The sequence below is a fragment of the Scyliorhinus torazame genome, chromosome 15 (genome assembly GCF_047496885.1).
Source record: "Scyliorhinus torazame isolate Kashiwa2021f chromosome 15, sScyTor2.1, whole genome shotgun sequence".
Lineage (NCBI taxonomy): Eukaryota > Metazoa > Chordata > Chondrichthyes > Carcharhiniformes > Scyliorhinidae > Scyliorhinus > Scyliorhinus torazame.
Window position 1 is genome coordinate 117,462,177 of NC_092721.1, and position 23,482 is coordinate 117,485,658.

The following is a 23,482-nucleotide window of genomic DNA, read 5'->3' on the forward strand; positions in this document are numbered from 1 at the left end:
CATGTGGTTAGAATCTGGAATTCACTGCCTGACACTGTGGTGGAGGCAGATTCAATCATGGCTTTCAAAAGGGTCAGTACCTGAAGAGAGGAAAAAATGTAGAGCAATAGGGAAAGGATGGAGATTGGAACTAACTGAGTTGCTCTTGCAGAGAGTGGACTATTACCATTCTATGATTCTGTTCTCTGATTCTATTCTAAGACTTTGTTGGCTTGTGGGCTATGTGGTTTGGCATTATTCTGTTAATGTAGCTCACTAAAGCTAATTAGTATAGAACTCAGTATAAATTGGATTTGTAAGAAAATGAGGCATCACATCTGAAGTATGCAGTATATTTCTCCTGTCTTACTGTTTTCTAATACATAGAACCGCACTGTAAAATCAATATTTCATGAAATTACAGTTGTTCATAACAATAGATCAAATTCAGCATTCTGCATCAGTCCGGTGCTTGAATTTCTGCATACTCTTCTTCGGCAATGCCTAAGAAGGATGGGATCAAAGATGACTCGTTTGTACTCCTGTTGAATGGGTTCTGAGATGGCTGATATGTCCAATGCACAATTTGCAGACTCTGACACATGCTGGTACTTGAAGAGTTGGGTAGATGAGTTGTTCAGAGGTTTCATCTCAACTTCACTTCTGCATATTCTCGATAAAGTCTCTTGATGTATTTGTGCCTTCCAGAAGATCCTTTTCTATTTTGGTCAGTCAAAAACAAGGGTCGTGACCCATAGATGGGTTGCGGGCGGGTGTCGGGAGGGTCACGGGACCATGTGTCACGGCTTTCCTGATGGCTTTTAAAAATGCCGACAACGACCGGCCTTCAGAAGGCCGGCCGTTCCATGTATGCATGCCTCCTCAGCAGTGCGCAGGCCCGGAGTCCAGCGGGGCAGAACGCCTCCTCCTGATGTCAGCCTCCTGACTCAGGAGCAGATTTTTTTTTAAACCGTTGGAGTCTTCCTGCCTTGAGTGGCGGCAGAGAGCAGGTCACATGCCCTGTACGCTGACATGTGTTTTGGGTGCAAGAGAGATTCCTCCATTTTGCAGCTGGCTGCTGGTGTAAACTCCAGAGCATCTGATAAACAACCATGATGAAGAAGCTCAAGACAGGAAAGCAGCATAAAGATGATTATTTGAGACCAAAGAGAAAATGCTGGAAAATCTTAGCAGATCTGGCAGCATCTGTAGGGAGAGAAAAGAGCTAACGTTTCGAGTCCTGATGACCCAAAGGACTCTGGACTCGAAACATTAGCTCTTTTCTCTCCCTACAGATGCTGTCAGACCTGCTGAGATTTTCCAGCATTTTCTCTTTGGTTTCAGAATCCAGCATCCGCCGAAATTTGCTTTTATCCAGTGATCACTTGAGGTATGGGTTATTAATTGTGCCACTGCGAATCAGGATTCAAAGCACATGTGTGTTATATTCAGGGACGCGCTGGCAAATGAAAGTTTAAAACTCTCAAAACTTCAAAGACATTTGAAGACTAAGCATGGCGAGTTCAAGGACAAACTGCTTTTTTCTTCAACGGATGCAGTGAGATCTTGAATCAGCAGTGGAGGCCATTATCAGAAATATAACATTGAATAACAAAGTAAGTGAGATCGTGAGAACCAAGCAGGTTCACCAGTCACATTAAAGGTAAGTACAAATGGTGGGTCACGTAGTTCAGGTGGCGTTGGTTGCGAAGGTCGGTCAGTGTGGATCGCGAAGGTCGACAGGATTGGGTCCTGAAGGATGGCCAATTGGTAAAAATGAGTCCCGGGCAAATAAGTTTGAAAAATAATGCTTTACGGATATTTCTAAAGCATTTGTCTGTCCTCCTGGGAGTCTCCTGCGGCAACTGAGTTCTGAGCTGAGTTATTGCTTTGGAAGTCTGGTGTCGGGCATTCAGACCCTGTCCTGTTCAGCAGAGCTTGTTTTGATTAGCGTCTTGATACTGAGCATGTTTGCTTGGGCAAGGACACAGCTGTTGGACCACCTTTTGTGCCATTGAATTTGGAGGGCCTTGCAAAGGCATTGCAGCAGGTATTTAACCAATGCTTTGAGGTAACTGCTGTAGGTTGTCCTAGACTTTGAATCTTTGGAATATGGAGGGTCACTTTTACCCAATAAACGATGATTTTAGTCTCAGGTTTGAGATACTGGCCTTCAAACACTATTTTCCTCATTCGGCCGAAGGTTGAACTGTCACATTGGAGGCAAGGATACTTTTTTTCCAATTCAGGGACAGTTTAAGAGAACAAAGAACAAAGTACAGCACAGGAACAGGCCCTTCGGCCCTCCAGGCCTGTGCCGACCATGCTGTCCATCTAAACTAAAGTCTTCTACACTTTCGGCCTCCGTATCCCTCTATTCCCATCCTATTCATGTATTTGTCAAGATGCACCTTAAACGTCACTATCATCCCTGCTTTCACCACTGTAGCCACCTGGGCTGGCCACTTCCCGACTTAAAATGGAGGTCCGCAAAGGCTGCAGGGAAATTCAGCCAACACAGGCAAAAACTAACAGGCGCAAAGTTTCCTGTGTATTAGACTTTCCAGAAGCCCAGACAGCACCAAAACCAGCAGCCATCTGCATATTAATGAGCGATCCCTGGGAACAATTGAAACATTTAAGGTGAATAAGGCCAAGCCAGACTCCTAGGCGCCAGCAGGAGCCAAGACAAAGGAAGGCCAACGGACACTTAGGGACCAGCCAGCGATCAGGGAACAACTCCAGTATTGGAGAAATCGATCCAAGTGATCGGAACGCAGTCCAATCACTTGGAACCAGGTACGGGGTCCGCCCCGAACGGCGCGAAGCCCCTGGGGACTATAAAGTAGAGTCCCCAAGTTCAAATCGGTCTTCTTGGCAGGGTCACTCAGCAACGCGAATCAACCCTTGAGAGTGAAATGGAAATGTCTAAGCTGCCGCATCAACCAAGTAAGTCTCCAGTCAACGCACGCTACGAGATAGGTGCTCCTAGCTACCAGTCCATACCAGCTTTTGAATCCTGCAGACTCAGGACCGAACGAAAGGCCATTTGTTCCCCTGACCTGGTCGGCCAGTTCCGAAGCTAAGTATAGGCCTTTTAGTGATAGAGAATAGTTTAGAAAGTAGAGTTTATGCATGAGTAGTGAGTTACTAAATAAATGTATAATAAATGTGTTTTGACTTGAATCTTACTAATTGGTGTGTTGAGTTATTGATCAGTACTTGAACTTGAACCTCGTGGCGGTATCATAAAGATATCTGGCGACTCTAGAGCAAAGGTTATAAAACAGAGCAAATTGAACCAACCAAAAATTAGCAACACCACCTCCTCCAGCAGCGGGTTCCAGGACTACCCTCTGTGTAAAAAACTTACCTCGTACATCTCCTCTAAACCTGGCCAATTCACCTACCCTGCACATTTTTTTGGGTTGTAGGGGTGAGACCCACGCAATCACGGGGAGAATGTGCAAACTCCACACAGAGAGTGACCTGGAGCCAGGATTAAACCCGGGTCCTCGGCACCATGAGGCAGCAGTGCTAACCACTACACCACGGTGCTGCCCCCATTGGAAGCAATGATGCGTTTCATCCCCTATATCTGCCTTCATCAAGAGGAGGCTCCGAAGATATAGGAAATTATTCATATTTTCCAGGATCTCATGGCTGATTTTAATCAACACAGTGAGGTTTTGTGTTGAAGAGTGAGGAAGAGGATCTTTTATTTCTGAGTGTTTAGTGAAAGGCCCATTTTCTCATATGCTCATAGAAAAAGTTACCAATTACCTGCTGGTGCTGAGTGGGAAGTGGAAAGAACAAAGTAGGGGACTTCCAAAGGACTTGGCAAAGGCAGGGGAACTTGATTTATATAGCACCTTACAAGACCTCAATACTTCCCAGACAGTTTGTTAGCCAAGAAAGTATTTTTAAAGTATAATCACTTTACAACATAGGGAAGTTCAGCAGCCATATTGTACACGAAAGTTCCTAAAATAGCGATTAGATGTTGTTTCATTATATTGATTGAGGTATACATATTAATTTAGACTCTGAGAACTCCCCTGTTCTTTTTTGAAGAGTGCCACAGGCTCCTGAATGTCTTTATGAGGCAGCAGAGGGATGCAATGGGGGGAGGTGGAGATCTTTGTTAATCTCATAATCTAAAAGACGGCACGTCCCTCAGTATTGCAATAAAGTGTGTTGTCAAATCTTGGAAATGAGGCTTGAATCCATGATCGTCTGTCTCGGCCTAGAAGCTGTTATCGAATCAAGGCTACTGGTACCTGAAAAACAACTCGCTGCTTTTGCTATTCGTCCTTTATTTCATTCACTTATTCATTCACACACATTCATTCAAACACAGACTGTAGATAACGCACAACAGCGCCTTACAATACAAGTAAAGCTGTATCAAAGATAAGGGGTGGGATTCTCTGACCCCCCCCCCCCCTCCCCGCCGGGCCGGGGAATTGCCAGGGGACAGCATAATCCCGCCCCGCTGGCTGCCGAATTCACCGGCACCGGGGTTTTGGCGGGGGCGGGAATCGCGCCGGTCGGTGGCCGCTGGCAGCGGTCCCCCCGCCAATTCTCTGGCCCGCGATGGGCCGAATGGCCGCCCATTTTTGGGCCGGTCCCGGCGGCGTGGATTAGACCTGGTACCTGCCAGCAGGACCTGGCTCTGTGGGCAGCCTCCGGGGTCTTCAGGGGGCGCGGGGGGATCTGGCCCTGGGGGGGGTGCCCCCACGGTGGCCTGGCCCCCAACCAGGGCCCACCTATCCGCGGGCGGGCCTGTGCCATGGGGACACTCTTTCCCTCCGCACCGGCTGCTGTGGACCTCCGTCATGGCTGCTGCGGAGATGAACCCCTCTGCGCATGCGCTGGGATGACGCCAGCACACGCTGGCGCTCCCGCGCATGCGCCAACTCACGCCGGCCGGCGGAGGCCCTTCGGCGCCGGTCGGCATGGCGCCAAGCCCCTTCCGCGCCGGTTGATGCGGCGCCAACCCTGCCGGCGCCGGCCTAGCCCCTAAAGGTGCGGAGGATTCCGCACCTTCCAGGCAGCCCGACGCCGGAGTGGTTCACGCCTCTCCTCGGAGCCGGGTCCGTCCGCCCCGCCGGGTAGAGGAGAATCCCGCCCATGATTTTGACTTCTGCTTCCCTGGATGCTTGAAAAGAAGGATGTCAATCAACCGCAAATGAGTCTCCAGTAGCAAGCACCAGCATATATCTACACTGAGCGGGAAGGATAACAACAAAAGTTGGAAGAGGAAGCACCAACTGAAATACAAAAGATAAATGAAGAAGTTCATGAAACATGGAATTGCAGGTGGAGGGCCAGTTTAGCTGTTGCTCACCTCAGAGATTCAAATCTCACACGGTTTCCATCTAAACATAGCTTAGTGATTTGATTTGATTTAGTTTGTTATCACATGTACCGAAGTACAGTGAAAAGTATTTTTCTGCGGCTGAGGGAATGTACACAGTACATACATGATAGACAAAAAGAATAATCAACAGAGAACATTGACAAATGGTACATCAACACACAGCGATGGTTACAGTGCGGAACAAGGGGCCAAACAAAGCAAATACATGAACAAGAACAACATAGGGCATGGTGAATAGTGTTCTTACAGGGAACAGAGCAGTCCAAGGGGGAGTCATTGAGGAGTCTTGTAGCTGTGGGGAAGAAGCTGTTCCTATGTCTGGATGTGCAGGTCTTCAGACTTCTGTACCTTCTGCCTGATGGAAGGGTCTGGAAGAAGGCAATGCCTGATTGTGAGGGGTCTCTGATAATGCTGTCTGCCTTCCTGAGGCAGCGGGAGGTGTATACAGAATCAATTTGGAGGTGACAAGCTTGTGTGTTACGTTGGGCTAGTTCACCACACACTGCAGTTTCTTGTGATCTTGGACCGAGCAGTTGCCATACCCGGCTGTGATGCATTATCAACACATGAAATATATATGCCAAGCAGTTTGTATTGCTGAGGGTGTCTGTAAGCTGTGCCTGTACAGGGTTGCATGATTATCTGAGTACAACTTGTCACAGAGAAAATATATAATGAGCAAGCGGCATCTGCAACATCTTGCAGTTTGTTGTCTACTGCTGTAATAATCTGTATTAATGTTGCAAGTAGGCTTGTAATAACAATGCAATGAAGGTATGTGAAAATCCCCTCGTCGCCATAACCCGGCGCCTGTTCGGGTACACTGAGGGAGAATTTAGAATGTCCAATTCAACTAACAGCACGTCTTTCAGGACATGTGAGAGGAAACCAGAGTACCCGTAGGAAACCCACACCATCACAGGGAAAACGTGCAGACTCTGCACAGACAGTGGCCCAACCTAGGAATTGATCCTGGGTCCTTGGCACTGTGATGCAGCAGTGCTAACCACGGTGCTACTGTGCCGCCCAATGTATACTGACATTGGGTCGGTTAATCACCGCAGTGCACCCAGCACGGACCTGGGTGCAGTGGTTAAATAGCCGAAATCGAGATTCGTGCTGGGTGCGAAGCAAGTTGCAAGTAAATCAGCCCACTCCCGATGGCAAGTTCTAGATCTCTCCCAAATATGGTTAGCATATCATTAACATTAATTTGCATTCATTTTGATCTCATTAGCAAGATTGGAATCAAATGCAACGGCCTCCTGGGAATTAATCCGCTCCCCAGCAAGAAATCACGTGGGCGTCGTTTAGTACTCCTTTTTTAAAACGTGAAGCTGGTGCAATGGCTGCTGAGGGGAACTGAGGACGTGAATAGCTATTTCCATTTTCCGGCATTCAGCTCAAGGGCACCGGAGCTGCTGCCCCAGTACTCGGGGTGGGGGGGGGGGGGGGTGGGGGGGTGGGGGGGGGGGGGGTGGGGGGGTGGGGGGGGGGGGGGTGGGGGTGGGGTGGGGGGGGGGGGGTGGGGGTGGGGTGGGGGGGGGGGGTGGGGGTGGGGGGGGGGGTGGGGGGGGGGGGGGAGACCTCAGGGGCTTGGTTGGGGACTGAAGCGTTCTAGGTCGGGGTCGCCCCTGTGTTGGGGTGTAAGAGGCTTTGCACCTGTGAGGCCCTCAAGCCATCTTTAAATATTGTGAAGACTCATAACAGAGGTAACTACAGCTACTGCCTGTCTGTCCTACCAAACACTTCCAGGACAGAGCACTGTTCTTGGTTCTATGCTGAAGGTCACTTCAACTACCTTTGACTGTGAGCAACCTCTATCTTCACAGCTGAAAGCTATTGCTAATGAGGGATTGGCCTTGTTAGTTGCGCGAGCACTTCACAGCTGCAGGTTGTATTTGCTACTTGCTCCTGCTGGTGGCTACAGATGTCTGGAGGCTGCTGTTGCTATTTAATTCCTTTTCTGTAGCCAGAAAGAAGGACAGTTTTTTCTAAGATGCCTGGGTCCTGGAACACTGGGCTCAGGGGGACATATGAGTCCAGAAGGCAATCCGGTTTGAGGCAAGAAGTTGCTTCGGGACCTGATGCGCGATATTGTTCCAAATGGGCCACCTGATGATGCCCTTGATGGAATGCTTTCGCAGATTGCTGATGCTTTTCTTGCTGGTGTGATAAGTGCTGCAATCCCTCATTGGCACTTCACTGCACGTTGAACACATTGGAAGTCAAGGATGTAAAACTGCACCTTGAGCGCCGATGGAATATGTGAAAGGCAGACAGCATTGTCAGAGACCCTGACAACCAGGCATTGCCTTCTTCCATGTTAGACGTTTAGCTGCTGTTGTATAAAGAGTTAAAGGTTCTGCTCCTTTTCACAAACACTTTTATTTTTACCTTAACAGTCTCTGCACAAAACTCCATCATCACATCACCTGACACAAAGGCCACCTGAAGCCTCTTTACATATCAGTGTCAATTATTGGATATTTAACATAAATGAGACAACTAATTGGAATGTCTCTTAACCTATTACTTAACAGTCTCCCCTTCCTTGGAGAAAAAAAATTATTAGATGAAAACAAAATTACAAGAAACTCAAAAACACACATGCAATTTCCCCCCTTCTTTTTTTTCATTTTTGGAAGGAAAAAAAACAGTCACAGAAACAGGCGCCCTTCATTAACAATATCCAAAAGTTTCTGTGAACTAGCCCCTCTTTTTGTAAAACAATCTGACAATTGATAGCTACTGTCGATCCATTTAATTTTTGCTAGTTCCCCTCTGCCCAACATCTGCTTCAAACTTGCGATGTCTATCCTTAACTTTTTTTCATTGTCACTTTTTGGAGAGTGCACATTTTCCCACAGGGATTTATTGTCAATGTGACTTCAATAGGTATATTACCCAAATCCCCTAATCCCCAAATTCATGTCAATATCGGAGTTATATAAAAGGCCATATCAGAGGAGGAGGAGCAGTCTCTGTCAGGGAGAGAACCTGAGAACATCTAAGACACTCAGAAGGTAAGAAGGTAAGTAAGTGATTTTTACTCATTTTTACTTTTATACCTTTTTCAAATTCTGTATGTCGGGGGGAAACAGAAAAGCTGTGACCTGAGTGGCTGGTTGGGAATCTACACTAAATTTTAAAAAATTAAGCATTGGTAACTAATTAAACATAATTACTTAATTATAATTTAGAGGGGTATCTAAGCCAGAGATCGGAGAGTACTATATTTAGCTTTCGCATTTATATTAGCAATCTAGTGCTAGGAAACAGATAGTTAACAGTAACTTTAAAAAAAATAAACAAATAAAAATATGTTTAAAAAATTTTAATTTTTAATTTTAATTAATTGACGCAATGTCAGTTAGAGGGGTGCAGTGCTCTGACTGTGAGATGTGGCAGGTCCGGGAGGCTTCCAGCGTCCCGGATGGCTTCATCTGCAGAAAGTGCACCCAACTGGAGCTCCTCACAGACCACATGGTTCGGTTGGAGCAGCAATTGGATGCACTTAGGAGCATGCAGGTGGCGGAAAGCGTCATAGATCGCAGTTATGTAAATGTGGTCACACCCAAGGTGCAGGCAGAGAAATGGGTGACCACCAGAAAGGGCAAGAAGTCAGTGCAGGAATCCCCTGTGGTTGTCCCCCTCTCGAACAGTTATACCCCTTTGGATACTGTCGGGGGATAGCCTGTCAGGGGAAAACAGCAGCAGCCAGAGCAGTGGCACCACAGCTGGCTCTGATGTTCAGAAGGGAGGGTCAAAGCGCAGAAGAGCAATAGTAATAGGGGACTCTATAGTCAGGGGCACAGATAGGCGCTTCTGTGGACATGAAAGAGACACCAGGATGGTATGTTGCCTCCCTGGTGCCAGGGTCCAGGATGTCTCCAAACGGGTAGAGGGCATCCTGAAGGGGGAGGGCAAACAGGCAGAGGTCGTTGTACATATTGGTACTAACGACATAGGCAGGAAGGGGCATGAGGTCCTGCAGCAGGAGTTCAGGGAGCTAGGCAGAAAGTTAAAAGACAGGACCTCTAGGGTTGTAATCTCGGGATTACTCCCTGTGCCACGTGCCAGTGAGGCTAGAAATAGGAAGATAGAGCAGCTAAACATGTGGCTAAACAGCTGGTGTAGGAGGGAGGGTTTCCGTTATCTGGACCACTGGGAGCTCTTCCGGGGCTGGTGTGACCTATATAAGAAGGACGGGTTGCATCTAAACTGGAGAGGCATAAATATCCTGGCCGCGAGGTTTGCTAGTGTCACACGGGAGGGTTTAAACTAGTATGGCAGGGGGGTGGGCACGGGAGCAATAGGTCAGAAGGTGAGAGCATTGAGGGAGAACTAGAGAATAGGGACAGTGTGGCTCTGAGGCAGAGCAGACAGGGAGAAGTTGCTGAACACAGCGGGTCTGATGGCCTGAAGTGCATATGTTTTAATGCAAGAAGTATTACGGGTAAGGCAGATGAACTTAGAGCTTGGATTAGTACTTGGAACTATGATCTTGTTGCCATTACAGAGACCTGGTTGAGGGAAGGGCAGGATTGGCAGCTAAACGTTCCAGGATTTAGATGTTTCAGGTGGGATAGAGGGGGATGTAAAAGGGGTGGCGGAGTTGCGCTACTGGTTAGGGAGAATATCACAGCTGTACTGCGGGAGGACACCTCAGAGGGCAGTGAGGCTATATGGGTAGAGATCAGGAATAAGAAGGGTGCAGTCACAATGTTGGGGGTTTACTACAGGCCTCCCAACAGCCAGCGGGAGATAGAGGAGCAGATAGGTAGACAGATTTTGGAAAAGAGTAAAAACAACAGGGTTGTGGTGATGGGAGACGTCAACGTCCCCAAATTGACTGGGACTCACTTAGTGCCAGGGGCTTAGACGGGGCGGAGTTTGTAAGGAGCATCCAGGAGGGCTTCTTAAAACAATATGTGGACAGTCCAACTAGGGAAGGGGCGGTACTGGACCTGGTATTGGGGAATGAGCCCGGCCAGGTGGTAGATGTTTCAGTAGGGGAGCATTTCGGGAACAGTGACCATATTCAGTAAGTTTTAAAGTGCTGGTGGACAAGGATAAGAGTGGTCCTAGGATGAATGTGCTAAATTGGGGGAAGGCTAATTATAACAATATTAGGCGGGAACTGAAGAACATAGATTGGGGGCGGATGTTTGAGGGCAAATCAACATCTCACATGTGGGAGGCTTTCAAGTGTCAGTTGAAAGGAATTCAAGACCGGCATGTTCCTGTGAGGAAGAAGGATAAATACGGCAATTTTCGGGAACCTTGGAGAACGAGAGATATTGTAGGCCTCGTCAAAAAGAAAAAGGAGGCATTTGTCAGGGCTAAAAGGCTGGGAACAGACAAAGCCTGTGTGGAATATAAGGAAAGTAGGAAGGAACTTAAGCAAGGAGTCAGGAGGGCTAGAAGGGATCACGAAAATTCATTGGCAAATAGGGTTAAGGAAAATCCCAAGGCTTTTTACACGTACATAAAAAGCAAGAGGGTAGCCAGGGAAAGGGTTGGCCCACTGAAGGATAGGCAAGGGAATCTATGTGTGGAGCCAGAGGAAATGGGCGAGGTACTAAATGAATACTTTGCATCCGTATTCACCAAAGAGAAGGAATTGGTAGATGTTGAGTCTGGAGAAGGGTGTGTAGATAGCCTGAGTCACATTGAGATCCAAAAAGACGAGGTGTTGGGCGTCTTGAAAAATATTAAGGTAGATAAGTCCCCAGGGCCTGATGGGATCTACCCCAGAATACTGAAGGAGGCTAGAGAGGAAATTGCTGAGGCCTTGACAGAAATCTTTGGATCCTCACTGTCTTCAGGTGATGTCCCGGAGGACTGGAGAATAGCCAATGTTGTTCCTCTGTTTAAGAAGGGTAGCAAGGATAATCCAGGGAACTACAGGCCGGTGAGCCTTACGTCAGTGGTAGGGAAATTATTGGAGAGAATTGTTCGAGACAGGATCTACTCCCATTTGGAAGCAAATGGATGTATTAGTGAGAGGCAGCATGGTTTTGTGAAGGGGAGGTCGAGTCTCACTAACTTGATAGAGTTTTTCGAAGAGGTCACAAAGAGGATTGATGCAGGTAGGGCAGTGGATGTTGTCTATATGGACTTCAGTAAGGCCTTTGACAAGGTCCCTCATGGTAGACTAGTACAAAGGGTGAAGTCACACGTGATCAGGGGTGAGCTGGCAAGGTGGATACAGAACTGGCTAGGTCATAGAAGGCAGAGAGTAGCAATGGAAGGATGTTTTTCTAATTGGAGGGCTGTGACTAGTGGTGTTCCGCAGGGATCAGTGCTGGGACCTTTGTTGTTTGTAGTATATATAAATGATTTGGAGGAAAATGTAACTGGTCTGATTCGTAAGTTTGAAGACGACACAAAGGTTGGTGGAATTGCGGATAGCGATGAGGACTGTCAGAGGATACAGCAGGATTTAGATTGTTTGGAGACTTGGGCGGAGAGATGGCAGATGGAGTTTAATCCGGCCAAATGTGAGGAAATGCATTTTGGAAGGTCTAATGCAGGTAGGGAATATACAGTGAATGGTAGAACCCTCAAGAGTATTGAAAGTCAGAGAGATCTAGATGTCACTGAAAGGGGCAACACAGGTGGAGAAGGTAGTCAAGAAGGCATACGCAATGCTTGCCTTCATTGGCCGGGCCATTGAGTATAAGAATTGGCAAGTCATGTTGCAGCTGCATAGAACCTTAGTTAGGCCACACATGGAGTATAGTGTTCAATTCTGGTCGCCACACTACCAGGAGGATGTGGAGGCTTTAGCGAGGGTGCAGAAGAGATTTACCAGAATGTTGCCTGGTAGGGAGGGCATTAGCTATGAGGAGCGGTTGAATAAACTCGGTTTGTTCTCACTGGAATGAAGGAGGTTGAGGGGCGACCTGATAGAGGTCTACAAAATTATGAGGGGCATAGACAGAGTGGATAGTCAGAGGCTTTTCCCCGGGGTAGAGGGGTCAATTACTAGGGGGCATAGGTTTAAGGTGAGAGGGGCAAGGTTTAGAGTCGATGTACGAGGCAAGTTTTTTACGCAGAGGGTAGTGGGTGCCTGGAACTCGCTACCGGAGGAGGTGGTGGAAGCAGGGACGATAGTGGCATTTAAGGGGCATCTTGCCAAATACATGAATAGGATGGGAATAGAGGGATACGGACCCAGGAAGTGTAGAAGATTATAGTTTAGTCGGGCAGCATGGTCGGCACGGGCTTGGAGGGCCGAAGGGCCTGTTCCTGTGCTGTACATTTCTTTGTTCTTTGTTCTTTGTTCTCTCCAAGGCTTAACGTCTCTGCAGCCAAAGTGCTTTTTGACCACTCTCCTTATTTTCTTTGTTTCCTACACAAAAGGGCAACATTTACCATTGTTCCCCAAAAGGAAAATTATAAAACCTCCTGCGTTTATACCCCATCACATAAATTTGCATAGGATGCATCACTATAAACTATGAGTTTCAAGTGCCTAAGGTCACCTAAAGCCGGGAACCTCAAAATACACTCCTGCATTTTTAGTTTGACCAACGCTTTATTTGCTCATTCATTTTTGTACTCAACTCTAAGACATCAAAACTCACGTCCAGTCTAATCTGTCTACCTAACCAATTCAGTTGCCCAATTAAACTTCGCAGTTGCTCTTTTTCCATCTTTGAAACCATTGCGTCTTTTTGTGAAACCCGGCCACAACTAATTGCTATTGGGCTGATGCTTTCCAAATAAGATTGCTGACGTAAAGCTGCCCCTAACCTAGTCTGTCCGATTTCCAGTACAATGTATTTAAATGCAATGGAAGCCTGACTTCCAACCCTGATTTCTTTCCTCAAAGCAGAGCTCACAATAGCTTCAAAATCACTAGTCCCACCCCACAAAAAATCATCGACATGCATCATAAAGATGCCAGAAAGATTTCCTTTATCGTGCCAGTAAAACATTGCCGAATCTGCTTTCAACTGGCAACAGCCTAACTTTAACAAAACTGACCTTACCGAAAAATACCAGACTCTGGACACATCATTTAATCCATATACACATTTGTTCAACTTCCAGAGTACACCTTCTTGTTAGCTGCTGCCTCTTTAGGAGGACAGAGAAAAATGTATAGACCTGTGAGCTTGACGTCAGTGGTAGGCAAACTGTTGGAGAAGATACTGAGGGATAGGATCTATTCATATTTGGAAGAAAATAGACTTATCAGTGATAGGCAGCATGGTTTTGTGCAGGGAAGGTCATGTCTTACAAACCTAATAGAATTCTTTGAGGAAGTGACAAAGTTAATTGATGAGGGAAGGGCTGTAGATGTCATATACATGGACTTCAGTAAGGCGTTTGATAAAGTTTCCCATGGCAGTTTGATAGAAAAAGTGAAATCGTATGGGGTTCAGGGTGTACTAGCTAGATGGATAAAGAACTGGCTGGGCAACAGGAGACAGAGAGTAGTGGTGGAAGGGAGTGTCTCAAAATGGAGAAAGGTGACTAGTGGTGTTCCACAGGGATGCGTGCTCGGACCACTGTTGTTTGTGATATACATAAATGATCCGGACGAAGGTATAGGTGGTCTGAGTAGCAAGTTTGCAGATGATACTAAGATTGGTGGAGTTGCAGATAGCGAGGAGGACTATCAGAGAATACAGCAAAATATAGATAGATTGGAGTGTTGGGCAGAGAAATGGCAGATGGAGTTCAATCCAGGCAAATGCGACGAGATGCATTTTGGAAGATCTAATTCAAGAGCGGACTATACGGTCAATGGCAGTGTCCTGGGGAAAATTGATGTAGAGAGAGATCTAGGAGTTCAGGTCCATTGTACCCTGAAGGTGACAACACAGGTCGATAGAGTGGTCAAGAAGGCATACAGCATTCTTGCCTTCATTGGACGGGGTATTGAGTACAAGAGTCGGCACGTCATGTTACAGTTGTATAGGACTTTGGTTAGGCCACATTTGGAATACTGCGTGCAGTTCTGGTCGCCACATTACCAGAAGGATGTGGATGCTTTCGAGAGGGTGCAGAGGAGGTTCACTAGGATGTTGCCTGGTATGGAGGGTGCTAGCTATGAAGAAATGTTGAGTAGATTAGGATTGTTTTCGTTGGAAAGACGGAGGTTGAGGGGGGACCTGATTGAGGTCTACAAAATTATGAGAGGTATGGACAGGGTGGATAGCAAAAAGCTTTTTCCAAGAGTGGGGGTGTCAATTACAAGGGGTCACGATTTCAAGGTGAGAGGGGGAAAGTTTAAGGGAGGTGTGCGTGGAAAGTTTTTTACGCAGAGGGTGGTGGGTGCCTGGAACGCTTTGCCAGCAGAGGTGGTAGAGGCGGGCATGATAGCATCATTTAAGATGCACCGAGACAGCTATATGAACGGGCAGGGAACAGAGGGAAGTAGATCCTTGGAAAATAGGAGACAGGTTTAGATAAAGGATCTGGATTGGCGCAGGCTGGCAGGGCCGAAGGGCCTGTTCCTATGCTCTAATTTTCTTTGTTCTTTGTTCTTTAATCTGAATTGTTTCTAACACGACTATGTATTCATATTGAGCATGATTTCAGCTCATCAATCTCTGATTACATTGTTTCCTTTGTGATGTTCAAAAGTGCTTTGATCCCAGAGGGGTGTTACATCTGGTTTCTGTCATTTTTAAAGTTGCTCTATTACCAAATAGTGCCCCCAGCTCAGAACTCTGAGTCCAATTTGGGGCTAACATGTGTTCCCGTTGTCACGTTGTCTCCAGCTTCCTATATTCACCTGGTGTCAGCAGAATTTCACACCTAAACATTTGTCACCCAATTCAACTGAAAATCCCGGCAATTCGTTTTTAGCTGCTTACTAAAATAATTAACTTCAAAGAAGGTGCGGAATATTACTTTTTTCCATACAACTAAAAGTTCAATCTGCTGTGACTTAAAAAATATGCCAGTTCTACAGCTTGAATAGTCACAAATTGTTTTCTTAACGCCTGTTTGATAAAGGCTATCTGCATTTCAAAACCTTCTTTTGCGGCTGCTGTTAACCCTTCGTGGCCTCCAATGCCGCACAGCTTACACAATGGCTTGGGCCTCCTTTTCGACAGAGGAGTGCCGAATTTCGGAGGCATGGAGGGTGCGGGAAAAGAATGCCACGGGCCTGCCTGGTTGAGGGTGGCGGCCAGAGCGACGTCTGATGCATCGCTCTCGACTTGGAAGGGGAGCGTCTCGTCGATTACATGCATCGCGGCCTTGGCAATGTCGGCCTTGATATGGTTGAAGGCCTGGTGAGCCTTGGCCATCAGTGGGAAAACGGTGGACTGGATGAGTGGGCGGGCCTTGTCCGCATAGTTAGGGACCCACTGGGCGTAGTACGAGAAGAACCCCAGGCATCGTTTGAGGGCCTTGCGGCAGTGGGGAAGGGGGAGTTCCATGAGGGGGCGCATGCGATCGGGGTTGGGCCCTAGAATTCCGTTCTGAACCACATAGCCGAGGATGGCTAATCAGTTCGTGCTGAACACGCACTTCTCCTTGTTGTAGGTTAGGTTGAGGAGTTTGGCGGTGTGGAGGAATTTGGAAAGGTTAGCATCTTGGTCCTGCTGGTTGTGGCCGCAGATGCTGACGTTATCCAGGTACAGGAAAGTGGCCCGCAGTCCGTACCGGTCAACCATTCGGTCCATCTCCCGTTGGAAGACTGAGACCCCGTTAGTGATGCCAAAGGGAACACTAAGGAAGTGGTAAAGGCGGCCATCCGCTTCAAACACGGTGTACTGGCGGTCCGCCTTGCGAATGGGGAGCTGGTGGTAGGCAGATTTCAGGTCCACTGTCGAGAAGACCCGGTACTGTGCAATCTGATTGACCATATCAGATATGTGTGGGAGGGGGTATACGTCGAGCTGCGTGTACCGATTGATGGTCTGACTGTAGTCAACGACCATCCTGTTTTTCTCCCCAGTTTTCACCACTACCACTTGGGCTCTCCAGGGGCTGTTGCTGGCCTCAATTATACCTTCCTGAAGCAGCCGCTGGACCTCCGACCTGATGAAGGGCCTGTCCTGGGCGCTGTACCGTCTGCTCCTAGTGGCGACGGGTTTGCAATCTGAGGTGAGGTTCGCAAACACGGAAGGGGGGGTCGACCTTAAGGGTCGTGAGACCGCAGACGGTAATGGGTAGTAGGGGCCTGCCAAATTTCAGGGTTAGGCTCTGGAGGTTGCACTGGATGTCCAGGCCGAGTAGCATGGCAGCGCAGAGGTTGTGGAGGAAATAGAGCCGGAAGCCGCTGAACTCTACGCCCTGGATGCAGAGGGTGGCGATGCAGTACCCCCGATCGTCACGGAGTGGGATCCGGAAGCCAGCGAGATTCACTCGTTGATGGGGTGTACCGTGAGGGATCAGCGCCTTGCCGTATCAGGGTTGATGAAGGTCTCAGTGCTCCCGGAGTCCAGAAGGCAGGATAGCTTGTGCCCGTCGACCTTCATCGTCGTCGACGCGGTCACGAGGTAGTGCGGTCGGGACTGGTCGATCGTGATGGAGGCCAGACGTGGCTGGTCGGCGGCGGTTGCAGGTGATGAGCAGCCCGATGAGGTCCCCGACGTGCAGGAGGTCAGAAGCGGGGAAGATGGCGTCGCCCACACACTGCACATGTCCTGAGGCAGGCAAGATGGCGGCGCCCACGGGCCGCACGTGGTCTGAGGCGAGGAAGATGGCGGCACCCACGGGTCGCAAGTGGGGGGTGCAGGGACATTAGCGGCAATCGAGCGGGCCTGGCACACAGCAGCAAAATGTCCTTTCTTCCCGCAGGCTTTGCAGAGCGCGCTCCATGCCGGGCAGCGCTGCCGGGGGTGTTTTGACTATCCGCAGAAGTAGCACTTAGGTCCCTCGGGTTTGGTTGGCTGCCGCGCGGCGCAAGCCTGGGGTTGGCTGGTGGAGGTCGCTGATGGGGCCCACGGTGGCGTGTTCACTGGCGGGGTCCACGATGCGCAGGAGGGGTGGGCCGTGCAGTCAGGGGCATACGCCTGTATATTGCGTGCGGCTACTGTGAGCGAGAGCGCTAGTTTCTTGGTCGCTACAAGGTCGAGGGTAGCTCCTTCTAAGAGGCGCTGGTGGATGTAGGCCGACCGTATACCCGTAACAAACGGATCTCTAAGTAGCAGGTCAGAATGTTCAGCGGCCGAAACGTTCTGGCAATCACAGTCTCTCACCAGGACGTGCAGGGCACGCCAGAAAACTTCCACAGACTCACCGGGGAGTTGATGCCGCGTGGACAGGAGGTGCCTGGAGTAGATTTTGTTAGTCTGCTGAGTGTAGTTCTCCTTCAGTAGCGCCATGGCCTCAGCGTAGGTCGGCGCGTCCCGGATGAGGGGAAACATATCGGAGCTCAGCCGTGTGTAGAGGATCTGGCGCCTCAGTGGTTCAGTCGCAGATCCAATGTATGCTTCAAAGTAAGCTAGCCAATGTGCGAAGGCTGACTTGGCGTTGTCTGCTTGAGGGTGCAGCTGCAGGCGATCAGGCTTGATGCGGGGATCCATCGTTGTAAAATCTCTGCGCAATAAATTGATGCACTATCAATTATGACAAGACGAGAGTAGAGAGTAATCGAGGCTTTATTATGCAGAGATGTGGAGCCTCCCGCAGCTGCTGCCGAAATGGCTGCAGTTCGGAGAGCCCACACATTTATACTCCGCCTACTGGGCGGAGCCAGCAGGCAGGGTTCTACCCCCGTACCTGTAGTACAGGGGCCTTATCGTAATACCCCTCGTATGCGGTATATACAATACAACAGTCGTGACTATCACACAGACTCAGGAGGGAGGTATGTCATAGTAAGTTGGCTGTTAGCGGGCACGTTGGTCGTTTTGGTTCACATATATGCGCCAAATTGGGATGACACGGATTTTACTCAGAGGTGTCTATTCCTGATCTCGATATGCATCAATTAATTCTAGGGGGAACTTCAATTGTGTGTTGGATCGTAGGCTGGACAGATCGAGTCCCAAGCCCTTCACGACATCAGAGGTGGCAAAGGAATTGTTGATGTTCATGGAACAGATGGGGGCAGGGCAGACCCGTGGAGATTTAGATATCCGAGTGATAAGGAGTTTTCTTCCTTTTCCCATGTGAATCGGGTTTATTCCCGGAATGATTTTTTTGTGTTGGGTAGGTCTTCGATGCCTTAGGTCGGTGTGGGGGGGGGGGGGGGGGTACTTGGCGATAGTAATATCGGATCATGCCCCACATTATGTAGATCTGTTGTTGGAGCTAGGCCGCTCTCAGTGACCTCTATGGAGGTTGGACATGGCATTACTTGCGGAGAAGGGGTTTTGTGAGTGGATATTCTGTGCCACTAGGAAGTATGTGGAGTTGAATAAGAATGGAGAAGTCTCACGCTCCACACTGTGGGTAACAATGAAGGCAATTATTGGGGGGCGAGATAATTTCATATAAGATCATATAGGTATAAATTTGGGAGGGTGGAGAGGCAGAGGCTGGTAGACTCTGTTCTGGAGGTGGATCGTCAATATTCGAGTGCCCCAACGCCAGAACTTTTGGCAGAGAGAAAGAAGTCACAGATGTACTTTGAGTTGTTGTTAACGGGAAGGCTGTGAGCCAGCTTTGCCGCACGAGGCGGGAAGCATTTAGGAGTATGGGGAGAAAGACAGCCTCCCAGATGATAGTTCAGATCAGGGACTGGGATGGGGGGTTGGTTTCTGCCCCACAGGAGGTCAGTGAGTGTTTGACACCTTTTAATTGGGCTACATCAGTCTGGGCTTCCCGGTTGAGGCCGCACTCATGTGTGCGGAACTTGGCTATAAGTTTCTGCTCGGCGATTCTGCGTTGTCGCGCGTCCTGAAGGCTGCCTTGGAGAACGCTTACCCGGAGATCAGAGGCTGAATGCCCTTGACTGCTGAAGTGTTCCCTGACTGGAAGGGAACATACGGCCTCAACCGGGACCTGGGATTCATGTCGCATTACATTCATCCCCCACCATCTGGCCTGCGAAATCCTACCAACTGTCCTGGCTTGACACAATTCACACCTCTTTAACCTGGGGTTACCCCATCTCTGGATCTGTAAAGATTTAATCACCTGCTAATGCTCGCATTCCAAGCATTGTCTGGCATCTTTGAATCTGTCTATATATATGTTTCTGGAACATACCTCTTCATTCACCTGGGGAAGGAACAGCGCTCCGAAAGCTAGTGACATCGAAACAAACCTGTTGGACTTTAACCTGGTGTTGTAAGACTTCTTACTGTGCTCACCCCAGTCCAACGCCGGCATCTCCACATCAGGTGATGTATAGTTAGAGTTTTGTGCAAAGGCTGTTGGAATGAAATAAATGGGTGTTTGTGAAAAAGGAACAGAACTTTAGACTCTTCATATCACAGCAACTAAAATGTCTAACAATTGGTAGCAGAGGGTGGTTGCTGTGTAAATGTGAAGGGTTGAAAGATACAACTTTTCCAGATCAAACCAAGGAGTGAGTGAGAAAAGAAAAAAAAAAGGGATATATGGCTGAACCGAGGATAAAGATGGCTGGATATGACTATCCTCCCTTATTTTCTGAAAGGGAATTGTACGACCAATGGAGAAGTGTGGACTAAGGTAATTTCTTTGGGAAAGAGAAAACAAGGTATGGCATTGGCTCTTTCTCTACCATATGGCAGTAAAATCCGAAACAAAGTGCTTTCTGAGCTGGAATTGGAAGAGTTAGACTCAGAAGAAGATCTGGAGACTCTGTTACATTATGTGGATAAGATTTATAAGAAAGATGACTTGTTAAGTGCGTATGAAGCATGGTCGGATTTTGATAAGTTCCGGAAAATGGAGGATATCTCCATGGAAGACTATACAACGGAATTTGGCAGACTATATAAAAGGCCGCAGAAATACAACCTGGAATTTCCACAGTCTGTGTTGGCCTTTAAATTACTTGACTGTGCTAGAGTGAGCAACATGGATAGGCTCCTGGTTTTGACAGGAGTTCAGTTTACTGACAAGGATACCTTATTCGAATAGATGACAAAAGCTTTACAAAAGTTTCTGGGGAAACATTTGATTCCGATGGCTCTGATGACCCAAATAGGTCAGCCTGCAATAAGGCAGAATATGGAAGATACACTACTAACAGGATGGCAAAATCGTATGACTACGAACAGGGCTCAAGATTATAGAAGGAGACCGAGACAAGGAAATTATGAAGACAGAAACCCAGTTAGAACCTACAATAGGAAGATGAACCCCAGAAATGCACGGGGCATGATAAATCGATGTTTTCGATGTGACTCTCCATACCATTATGCTTTCAACTGTCCAACTCGTTATGATAGAGTGTTTGAAGCGACACATGACACGGAAGAGTCAGAAGAGGAAAAAGATAGTGACCAGAAAGAAGGCATTGTCCTATTGACAAGCAGTTTTATGCCGGTAATGAGGGTGTTGGTTGCAGAATCCTTCAATTGTGCTGTATTGGACAGTGGCTGCACATCTCCTGTGTGTGGAATTGACTGGTTAAAATGTTACCTGGACTCCTTGAATGCTGAAAGTCGTAACAAGGTTAAGGAATTTGAAAGTTCCACAAGTTTCAGGTTTGGGGATGATAATACTCTGAAGTCACTGAAAAGAGTGGTGATCCCTTGCAATATTGCCGGAGTGAATCATTTCATTAGCACGGATGTTGTATCAAGTGAGATACCTTTGCTTCTGAGCAGACTGTCGATGAAGAAAGTACACATGAAACTAGATATGGAACAGGATAAGGCAACAGTTTTTGGAAAGACGGTGGACTTACAATTTACACAGTCGGGACACTATTGCATTCCATTACTGACAAATAATATTTCAAGTAGAGTGGTTAAGGATGTGTTAATGGCAGTTGAAAATGTGACTTTAGCTGATAAAAAGCTTGTGGGATTAAAACTGCATAGGCAATTTGCACATCCGTCTCCTCGGAGGCTGAAAAATGTATTAAAGGATGAAGGGGTAAGGGATGACGACTATACTAAACTGATAGAACAGGTTAGTGACCGCTGTGAAGTTTGTAGGAAGTACAGAAGGACACCAGCACAACCGATAGTAACCCTACCTTTGGCCAGGGATTTTAAGAACATTGTGGCCATGGACCTTAAGATCTGGGATAAAGCAAATAATATATTTATTTTGCATTTTGTAGATTTAGCAACCAGATTTAGTCAGTCAACGATTGTACGAAGTAAAGAAAAGAGAGTAATTCTGGATCAAATCGTGGAAAAATGGATAGGGACAGGAATGGGTCCACCGGCAAAATTCCTTACGGACAATGGGGGAGAATTTGCTAATGATGAGTTTAGGGATATGTGTGAAAACATGAATATCAGAGTTATGAATACGGCTGCAGAAAGCCCATTTAGTAATGGTGTCTGTGAAATAAATCATGCTGTCATCGATGACATGCTTTGGAAAGATTTGGCACATCGACCAAATTGCAGGCTAAATTCAGCTTTAGCATGGGCAGTACATGCAAAGAATTCATTGCAGATGGTTGGGGGCTATAGTCCTTATCAATTAGTGTTTTGTAGAAATCCTAAAATTCCGTCCATTTTGGATGACCAGCCTCCAGCTTGGGAGGGGACTACAATTAGCTCTGGTTTTGCTGAACATTTAAATGCATTACATAGCAGTAGAAAAGCATTTATTGAAGCAGAAGTCTCTGAAAGAATTAGCAGAGCTTTAAGACATAACGTACGGCCATCAGATGCCGTTTTTCAGCAAGAAGGCATGGTATACAATAAGAGAGACAATTCTAATGAATGGAAAGGCCCAGGGAAGATCACAGGCATAGATGGCAAAACAATTATTTTGCAACATGGTAATCAAACTGTGAGGGTACATTCATCAAGGATAATGGGTTCAGATTACTAATTTTCAAATTTAGACAGAGCAGACAGACATGACGAGGAACCAGAGTCATCTGGTACATATGTGTTACAGAACTATGAGGACCAATTAACTGATATAGACAGGGTTTCTGTGGAGGAACACAACACTTCTGATGAATTAGAACAGGCCATTTTTCGGAAAGGGCAACTGCCAAAAGTTGGTACAAAAGTGACATACTTGCCTGAAGGGTGTAGTCAATGGAAGGATGCAACTGTTATTAGTAGAGCAGGGAAGGCCACTGGAAAGTATAAACATTGGTTGAATGTACAACATTCAGGGGAAGGAGTCAAGACAATGGATTGGGAAAACGAAGTTCAAAAATGGACGGCACAGAAACGCAGTGCCAGTTCAGATAGTACATCGGATAGTGAACAGGTCCGCAGGAAAAGGTCGAGAACTATTGAAAGGAAGATCAAGCAGTAGCAGTACAGAACAAGATACCAGGCGGGAGAAGGGACGTAGTTTATCAAGATCTCAGAACATGAGTAAGACTACGAATACTAATAGGAGTAGAGGGCCCACATGCACATGCTGGTTGCGTTGTAAGGGTCGCAGCTGGCATGTCATATTGGATCAGGCAGAGAATGGTGACGAATTTCTGCGGGCAGCTGAATTTGAGGAGTATGTTCCATAATCCCTCACGCTTGACAGAGTCGAAGACCTTTGCGAGTTCGAAGAAGGCCATGTACAGAGGTTGATGCTGCTTCCTGCAGTTTTCCTGGATTTGTCGCACGCCGAAGATCATGTCCATTGAGCCTTTTGAAGGATGGAAGCTGCACTGAGATTCAGGGAGGAGTTCTTCAACCACTCGGAGGAGGCGGTTAAGGAGTATTCTCGCGATGACATTTCCCGTGTCAGAGAGTAGGGAAATCCCTCTGTCATTTCCGCAGTCGGACCTGTGTCCTTTCTTGAAGATGGTCACAATTAAGGCACCTCTGAGATCATCTGGAATGCTATCTTCCTTCCATACAAGGATGATAATGTTGTGGATTCTTGTCAAGTGTGCATCTACACCACATTTTAGTAATTTTGCGGGGATTCCATCTGCGCCAGAGGCCTTGTGGTTCTTCAGCTGTTGAATGGCTTTTTCGACCTCACGGCAAGCTTAGGTTGTGCTGAGATAGTGGCAGGTAGCATGTTGCAGGATGATTTCAAGGACGCTTTTGTCAAAGGCTGTGTCTTGGTTGAGAGGTTCTCAAAGTGTCTCTCCAGTGGACGTTGACAGCA